The 9,321-nt window shown below is 50.4% G+C and overlaps 1 long non-coding RNA gene across 1 annotated transcript; it reads right to left on the reverse strand.

Moving 5' to 3' along the window:
• Positions 1-1,322: 1,322 nt before the first annotated feature.
• LOC129735276 (uncharacterized) lies at positions 1,323-3,354 on the reverse strand. Its single transcript, XR_008730698.1, has 3 exons — positions 3,272-3,354; positions 2,677-2,758; positions 1,323-2,263 (listed from the first exon to the last, which is right to left on the reverse strand). It is a non-coding gene; the product is annotated as an uncharacterized LOC129735276 (long non-coding RNA).
• Positions 3,355-9,321: the final 5,967 nt, after the last annotated feature.

A 9,321-nucleotide genomic window follows, 5' to 3' on the forward strand; every position in this document is an offset into this window, starting at 1 on the left:
TCCTTGTTGGCTGTATTTCAACGGCTCGAGGTTTGCATGGTGCATTGGAAGGCTGGTTTTGGTCTCATCCTGTCTCGCCCGTGTCTCCCCCCTCCGCATTGGATGCTACAGTGTGTGCTGCTTCTCTGCCAGTCGTGAGAGCTGTGAAAGCAAATTCCAGCTTGCTGTGAGGCAGACGACTGCAGTCATTGTGCAGGCCACATGTGGCAAGTCCAGGGTCTTTCTTTTTCTTTTTTTTTTTTTCTTTTCTTCCCCAGTGCCTAGGGCTTGGTGTGCATCTCTGCAGACAGGGTGTGCGTGCCCCTCTTCCTACCGCAGTATGTCTGTGACTGCAGAGCCAAGCCTACACACAAGAGCTCTTTGTGCAGGCCTGGCTGAGTCACGCAAACAGATGACCCTGATGCCAAAAGGCGTTGCCTCTGTCCCTCTTTTCATTTAGCTTGCGTCTCATGTACCTGTGCAGCGTGGTTGGGTTGAATGACTTGAGGACAAAATACAATGAACATCAAATTGTTTTATTAGGAAGTCTGAACGCCTGTCTTTATAATCTAAGTGCTCAGGTCACATATTTCTGTATGTGAAGGTGGCTGGGAGATGCTTCAGCGGCTGTGAATAGGGGAGGCCTCCGCTGGAAAAGGGATATCCGTGGTTTGGGGGCGGCCGTGGTACAGGTGAGATTTCTGGTAGAGTGTGAGGGCAGGACGGCCTCTTGTTTCCACCACACTTTCTCAGCTGTAGCTCTTCCCTGGGAAGAGCGTGTCTGCTTGCGCTGGACCTCTCTTTCTCAGCATTGCGGACAAAAGATGTTCTTTCTCCCTTTCTGGAAAACATTTTGGAAAAGCAAGCTGTATATTACGAGGCTAGGCTTAGGATGCTGTTAGGCTCGTTTGGCTTTGTTCGGTACGCAGCTGAGAGTATAGAAGCACATCTGCTCTTTGGCAAAGAAGCCTCACTGGGCACCGCTGTCGAAAAGCAGAGGTGCTTGCTTTGGAGGTTTCCTCTTCCTCCTTCTAGTTCTTAGGTAAGATTCCTCTTCACCCTCTCCTCCAGCTGAGTTCCAAGCAATAGTAAATGCTGGCAGCGTCAGAGCTGGCATGAGTGGCTTTGTTAAAATGATCACGTATGCTGGGACTGGCTTGTGTTGCCTCTGTGTGCTTCAGAAGGGGCACAAAGAGGTGACGGTGGCGTTCCTTGGCAGCGCCAGTATGTTTGGCTTGCCCTGACTGGGTAGAGGGTGCAAGAGTGGGCTTTGGTAGCTGGAAAGGTCTGAGGAGGCCTGACGTAGCCTGCAGAGAGTGAGGGCGAGATGTTAGCAGAGGGCGGATGCCAGAGTTTGTTGGCAGAGGGAGTTTCAGCTTGCGTGTGACTTACAGGAGCAGACCTCAGAATGTCACAGGCTCACGGAACGGCTGGGGTTGGAAGGGACCTGTGCAGGCCATGTCGTGCAACCCCCTGCTAAAGCCGGTTTGCCTCGAGCGGGTTGCACAGGGTCGCGTCCAGGTGGGGTTTGAGTATCTCCAGGGAAGGAGGCTGCACAGCCTCTCTGGGCAGCCTGTGCCAGGGCTCCGACAGCCTCCAAGTGAAGACGTTTTCCCTCACACTCGGATGGAATTTCCTGTGTTTCAGTTGGCGCCCGTCGCCCCTTGTCCTGACGCTGGGCACCACTGAAAAGAGCCTGGCCCCATCCTCTTGACACTTGCCCTAAAGATATTTATGTGCACTGAGGAGATGCCCTCTCACTCTTCCCCAGGCTACACAGGCCCAGCTCTGTCAGCCTGTCCTCGTAAGGGAGATAGTCCAGTGCCCTGATGGTCTTTGTAGGTATAAACTGTGCACCGCAATGTAAAAGGAGGTTGCTCTCCAAGGGGTTTCCAGTGCTGCTAAAACTTGGTACTTGTATCAAACTTGTATCAAATGTGATACACGTGTAACTACACTTGTATCAAATTGCCTGGCGTGGCTTGTACTTAGGAGCATTTTTGTCGAAGGCTGGCCATGATCAACTGCAATCACAAAGTTACCTTTTTCACAGGAGGAGAACCCAAAAATTTCTGGTTGTGGGGTTTAGCTTATCCCTCATTGTGGCAACCTCCCTGCAGGTTTTACGTGGCCGGCGTCATTTCCCCGTCTAGGCTTCTCCGATGTGGAGGGAGAGGCTTCAGCAGAGTCGGGCTGTTGATGTTCTCTGCTGCACCTTCCTCAGATTTCAGCACGTCTTTCTCAGTCAGTTCTCAATCCACCAGGCTGAACACAAAGTCTTTCTCTGAAACGTGAAGGTAGCAGAAATTTTGTTCAAATTCCCACTTGCTGCTGATCTGGATGTTTGGGGGTGAATTCAGGAGTTCCCTTACCACGTTTTCAAAGGGCTTAAAGACACGAGAGAGACATTTTGTTTGCTTTCTGCCCGCCCCCAGCCGCCCAGAGCCCCAGTGGGAGAGCGCGTTTTTCCGCCCCGCACCAAACCGGAGAGCGCTGAGGTGTGAGTGACTGCTTTCTGTCTGCTGTCACCTGACTGCTCAGCGCAGCCACAGCTGGGCCCAGCGCACTTTGCTGGTCCCAATTCCTTCCACCTCGGCAACGCCACTCAGCTCAGGTCGATGAGAATTTCAGGGTTTGATGTGAATGTACAAGAGCGCGTGCTTCTCAGAAAGGGATGCAGGTGTGTATCTTTGTTACCTTGTTTACTTGCCCTTGCAAACCATTCTTGGATCTTGGTAAGGGAGTCTGTCTCCAAAAGTTGGCTGATTTTATCCAGCACCTAGAAGACGTACGGGATAGTGACCATGAAAGAAGAGAAGCTGATTCGTGACAGTTTTTGCATGTGTTTCCATTTAGCCCTAGCTGTGTGAGTGTGGGCTTTATGGCCTAGCCCAAGGTGTCCCATCAGGTTTGCCACAGTGTGAGCAAAGGACGCCAGCCTGCAAAAGGTGATGTTGCATGAGCGCCGTGTACGCGGCACTTCAGAGACACCGCAAGGAAACGCTAAGAGTGTTTACTACGTGGAAAGCCCCTTGCATGTGTCATGCCAGATTGACAGGCTGCTTTTTAGAGAACAAGTTTCAGCTGTGTCGTTCCACCAGTGATTGCCCATAGCAACTTCCAGGTAGGGGAGAGCAACTAAGGAGTAAATGCTAAATACGAAAGCCAGTAGTCTCCCCACGGGGGTGGTGGCGGTGGGAAATCTGGCCATTGAAGTCCCACACCATCCTCAAGAGAACTAGGAACGCATACCGTGATAGGAATCCATGTACGGTAGCCCTCGTGTCTTTACCTTTTTTTCCTGATCTGTGTCACCGAGGTCAGAACTCCCCTGGACGCGAGCACGGTCGCGCGAGCTGACGGATGGGGAGGAATGCTGGGTGAGAGGCGTGTCCTGGAGTCCCACTCTGTGTGCAGCTTGTGCAGAGGCTTGGAATCGTTTCTGCAGAAGCTTTCCAAAAGAGAAAGCAACGTGTAAAGGAGTGGCTTGACTCCATTTCTGCAGCGCTTAAAGGCAGTGTGAAACGTAGGGCTAACACTAGTCCCCAGCAAGGGAGTGCAGCAGAAAACACATCTGAAACTGTCGCTCGCTTGGACAGGAACACCTGTAGGCTAACTGCATTAGGTTAACTGTTACAGCTTCTACTACACATTGCCGAGATTGCAGTACATATCTACGGCAAATGCGTAACGCTGGAGGAGAATGAGAGTGATGCCGGGTAACTACTGGTGGAAGTCAGGTGAGGAAGCCATTAAGGCTGCAGCTTGAGGCTAAAGAGTTATGGCAGCAGGAATCCTTTACTGGAATTTATGAGCACAGCTGCAAAGTTGGATCTGAACCTCAGTGTGTTGCTTCTAGAGAACGGTGTCAGCCCAAGCAGAACTGCTGGCAGTAAGTAATCTAAAGAAGCGTTGTGTGTGAGGGGAGGAGGCTTTCTCCTGGGCTTGCTTGTTGTATAGCATGATGTTTTCTCCCCGGCACTACCAAAGCAGAGTAGCGTTAAATATCTGAACACGATACAGTTATGGTTTAGCTGTCGTACTGCTTGACACCATTTCCCTTCCAAGCTCTCATATTCTACATGTGGGATGCTGACATCCCTCTTTTTTGTTTTGCACTGTCCTCCTTAGCAATCGGAGGCCATCAATTCAGGTTACAGTGTTGAGAAGTGAGGGAGAGTGTGCCGCAGTAAAGAGCCATGTCTTTTCCTTCCCATTACCTTTCCAGGCACAGTAGAGTTCTTCCCAAGCCTTTCGGGAACATCGGCACGTCCTTCTGGGTGTCCTCTTGGCAGGCTGCTGCTTACAGCACAGACCAGAGTGTTGTTTAATCCTGTGCAAGAAACCAAAGGATACAGTCTTTCCTACAATAAACACGCGCAGTTAACTTGGCAGGTGATCTCCAAGGAGAGTCTGTGCTGGAAGGATGGAAAAGGGAGGTATCGGACCTGAAGTTTGTAGGCCCTGATACAGGGCTGATGGAACGGTGTGTAAACCCTGGGTAAACCTGGCGTACTTGGGTAGGTGGCAGAGGGCCGTAAGCAGCCTGTTAGGGAGGACGGTGTGACCAGCCGCTACCTCAAGAGTAATGGTGCTCCAGGTACGACCTGGAGAGTGGGCAGGTGGGGGGAAGCCCACTCCCTGAGCGGTGCCAATCAGGAGAAAAGTGTCGTTTGTCCGTGTGTCTTCAGAAGAGGCTTGTGGTTTTCAATGAGAGCCGCGGCATTTAATGAAGGATTGGAACCCTCCTTTCTTAGCCAGGCTCAAAGGGATTTCTTAACAAGCCGCTGTTTTTCTGGTGGAATACCAGTCCAACTGGGTTTCACATGGCAAAGCAGCAGTGCTGCGAAGTAGCTGGTGGAGGATTTTCAGCACCTTGATTCTGTTCACATACTAAGCCGAAAGTAGCGACAGCCGAAACAGTTACTTGTTGTCTTGGTGCAAGAGTAGTAGTTGCACCTTGTAAAGAGTTTAGTGCGGCTAAGCTGAGGTTATTGCTTGCTGAGGACAGGTAAGGCTGCTCAGTCGATTGAAATGAAGGCAGCAGCTTTCTCTGTGGAAATGCTCCTCTTAGAAATGGGAAACGGCAGCAGTGGGTATTTTGGAACAAAATGGTGGTTACGCTCACATTTCTCTCTGAGCGTGCCAGGGCAGTTGTCCTGGCTCTCTGTGTGGTCTCTCAGCAAGTCTTACCTGGTATGTGGCGGACCATCCGAGGATGGGGGATGTTCCTGGAGTGATGGTAGTAGTTTTCGCCTGAGCAGCTAAGCTGCGAGTCACGCCGGTTGTTCTTCCCCATGTCGTGGCTCAAGTGAGGTTCACACGTTGACTCAGAATCGGTCTTTGTTGTGTGAACTTGCTGGCCCTCGTGTGCAGCGTCTTTGTTCAGGGCAGGCTGGCTCTTCCGCCGGTGGGCTGAGGCCAAACGCTGGGGGTGAAGTGGAGAACAAGTGAGAACAGCAAAGGAGACGTCCAGGCCTTCTTGGTTTCTGCCTTTCCTAAGGGTTGTGTGCGCAGGGAGGCAGCCCCCTCTTTATATCTCTTTATGGTTGCTATCTGTTGTAGAGTTTGGATTGCGAGGTTGAGTAACAGACTAGTAGCTGTTATTACCGTTATCCTGTGGGGTTTTTTTTCCCTTTCCGGTAGTAGCAGTCCCTAATGTTCCCAGTCGTCTTTGCCTCTGGCACTTGCCTGGCACACTCGGTACTGTAATGTCTAAGACTGGGAACATCCCAAGACAGTTGGTTTGTTGAAGGCACCTGGCAAATGTCACACGTGGGGGATGAGCTAATCTGATCTCTTCTGTGATGATCCAGGCTCTAGTTCAACAAATACTCGCTGAGGCACCTGGCTTGGGTGCAAGCGCATCCCCAGTGGAGTGATGGATCTTAGCGTACGGGGGGAGTGGCCCGTGAGCCAGCGAAACCCCCTGGGAGGGCAGAGACCTTCCAGGAGCCAGCAGCTCCCACGAGAGCAGCTGAAGAGGTGTGGGCAGGGCCAGGGGTCCTGGAAGCTGCTCCTCACTCCCACAACATTCAGCCCTGGGGAGCGCTGCGACCGGGGCGGGCAAACAGGAGGCTTTGCAGGGTGGCCGTTTGGGTGGGAGGGCACCTCTTTCAGGGGGAGACATTGCGCTGGCCAAAGGTGAGAGACTTGAGGTACACACAAGCCAGCAACTGGGCATTGTTCTGTGGTCATCTGCACAGGTCAAGGACCATGCAGTGGTGGAGCTAAAGATCCTTAGGGCAGCGAGGAGGGTGCACAGCAAGCTCGCCCCCCTGGGATAGCTAACTGAAGTTTTCATGTGAGAGGGTTCTCTTCTTCACTAAAAACTTTCATGGATTTTCTTTGGGAATTGAAACTGTCTTGTGAAAGAGAAGTCTAGAATCTCACTAGTTATTTAGCAACCTCTTTGTATTATATACAATAATTCCTGGTACAATATGTTTGGGGGATTTTAGGGGTGTTATTCTACCCAAATAGCAACTTACGACATGCCTAATATTGAGATTGGTAAAATTAAATGACAACCAAGGATGTTTGGGTTTTACCCAGTATGGTGCACCAGAATGGTGCTACCAGCCGGCACTGTCATTTTTATATTGTAGATAAAATGACACCCCAAACGTTGATTATCATTGCAGCATGCCATAGCATAGCAGTCCACGAGCTTGTGGCCTTGAGGCACAACAATTTCAGGACATTGCACCTGCGGGTGACTGCTACTCATGTAACTTGTTGTTGGTTTTGTGGGTTTTGCAAGCCATCTTGGGCACAAGAGGAAGATAAAAACTGTGTCTCTGAGGTCAACAATAAATCAGATTTAGAGTTTCTCGTTGTGCTTTTAAGGCCTTTTGCAGAGGCATGGGGCACGCTCTCTGTCTTTGTGTCCTCACCAGGAGTGGGACTAGTGTCCGTAAGAGCTGGAGAAAAGGAGAAAATGGAAGAAGCACGGGCAGATATTTTTTATGCTTGGAGGGCAAAAAGAGGGGCACGTGTGTCGTGTGTGTCTCTTTGTCGTTACAGGTAATGTTTGGGTAACGTAGAGTCTGCGATGCTGTTGAACATTGTCAAGAGAAGGCGTCTGATAGCAGAAGCTCTAAGAAAGGGTTCAGGTAGCTGCTGGCTCCTGATGCCTAGGATGCCTATGGAGAGGTACTACTGCTGGTGCTACAAGATGATGACCTATCTAGAAGGAGAAAGGAAACGTGGATGGAGTCGGGTGAAGGGCAGTAGTGTTAGTTGCCAAAGTTGTGTGATCTGTGAGGTTTGGATACCGTAGGGTTCCCTCGTTCAGCTCAGCCTGTTGACTTCAGTGGAAGGTGAAAGGATGAGTATTATTAAGGCATCCGATTCTGCCAGTACTTCTGGCATTTTGCCTTGACACGCTTTCCTTTCCCCACAGGTGATCCCTGTTTTTTTCACTAGAGTGCTATAAAAATATTAAGGTGGTTTTTTCTCTTTTAAAAGGAGTAGCTCTTTTGGGTGTGTATTTTGTTGCCTTAAGAAAAGCATTTGCCAAGAGTTAGTTGGCGTTGAAACTGAACAAAGAAGCCATCTCGTGTAGCACTCCTGATTTACCTTAATCTCCCGATCCACATCGCAGAGGTCAGAACTCCCCTGGACGCGAGCACGGTCGCGCGAGCTGACGGATGGGGAGGAATGCTGGGTGAGAGGCGTGTCCTGGAGTCCCACTCTGTGTGCAGGTTGTGCAGAGGCTTGGTATCGTTTCTGCAGAAGCTTTTCCAAAAGAGAAAGCAACGTGTAAAGGAGTGGCTTGACTCCATTTCTGCAGCGCTTAAAGGCAGTGTGAAACGTAGGGCTAACACTAGTCCCCAGCAAGGGAGTGCAGCAGAAAACACATCTGAAACTGTCACTCGCTTGGACAGGAACACCTGTAGGCTAACTGCATTAGGTTAATTGTTACAGCTTCTACTACACATTGCCGAGATTGCAGTACATATCTACGGCAAATGCGTAACGCTGGAGGAGAATGAGAGTGATGCCGGGTAACTACTGGTGGAAGTCAGGTGAGGAAGCCATTAAGGCTGCAGCTTGAGGCTAAAGAGTTATGGCAGCAGGAATCCTTTACTGGAATTTATGAGCACAGCTGCAAAGTTGGATCTGAACCTCAGTGTGTTGCTTCTAGAGAACGGTGTCAGCCCAAGCAGAACTGCTGGCAGTAAGTAATCTAAAGAAGCTTTGTGTGTGAGGGGAGGAGGCTTTCTCCTGGGCTTGCTTGTTGTATAGCGTGATGTTTTCTCCCCGGCACTACCAAAGCAGAGTAGCGTTAAATATCTGAACACGATACAGTTATGGTTTAGCTGTCGTACTGCTTGACACCATTTCCCTTCCAAGCTCTCATATTCTACATGTGGGATGCTGACATCCCTCTTTTTTGTTTTGCGCTGTCCTCCTTAGCAATCGGAGACCATCAATTCAGGTTACAGTGTTGAGAAGTGAGGGAGAATGTGCCGCAGTAAAGAGCCAAGTCTTTTCCTTCCCATTACCTTTCCAGGCACAGTAGAGTTCTTCCCAAGCCTTTCGGGAACATCGGCACGTCCTTCTGGGTGTCCTCTTGGCAGGCTGCTGCTTACAGCACAGACCAGAGTGTTGTTTAATCCTGTGCAAGAAACCAAAGGATACAGTCTTTCCTACAATAAACATGCGCAGTTAACTTGGCAGGTGATCTCCAAGGAGAGTCTGTGCTGGAAGGATGGAAAAGGGAGGTATCGGACCTGAAGTTTGTAGGCCCTGATACAGGGCTGATGGAACGGTGTGTAAACCCTGGGTAAACCTGGCATACTTGGGTAGGTGGCAGAGGGCCGTAAGCAGCCTGTTAGGGAGGACGGTGTGACCAGCCGCTACCTCAAGAGTAATGGTGCTCCAGGTACGACCTGGAGAGTGGGCAGGTGGGGGGAAGCCCACTCCCTGAGCGGTGCCAATCAGGAGAAAAGTGTCGTTTGTCCGTGTGTCTTCAGAAGAGGCTTGTGGTTTTCAATGAGAGCCGCGGCATTTAATGAAGGATTGGAACCCTCCTTTCTTAGCCAGGCTCAAAGGGATTTCTTAACAAGCCGCTGTTTTTCTGGTGGAATACCAGTCCAACTGGGTTTCACATGGCAAAGCAGCAGTGCTGCGAAGTAGCTGGTGGAGGATTTTCAGCACCTTGATTCTGTTCACATACTAAGCCGAAAGTAGCGACAGCCGAAACAGTTACTTGTTGTCTTGGTGCAAGAGTAGTAGTTGCACTCTTGTAAAGAGTTTAGTGCGGCTAAGCTGAGGTTATTGCTTGCTGAGGACAGGTAAGGCTGCTCAGTCGATTGAAATGAAGGCAGCAGCTTT

The sequence above is a fragment of the Falco cherrug genome, chromosome 1 (genome assembly GCF_023634085.1).
Source record: "Falco cherrug isolate bFalChe1 chromosome 1, bFalChe1.pri, whole genome shotgun sequence".
Taxonomy (NCBI): domain Eukaryota; kingdom Metazoa; phylum Chordata; class Aves; order Falconiformes; family Falconidae; genus Falco; species Falco cherrug.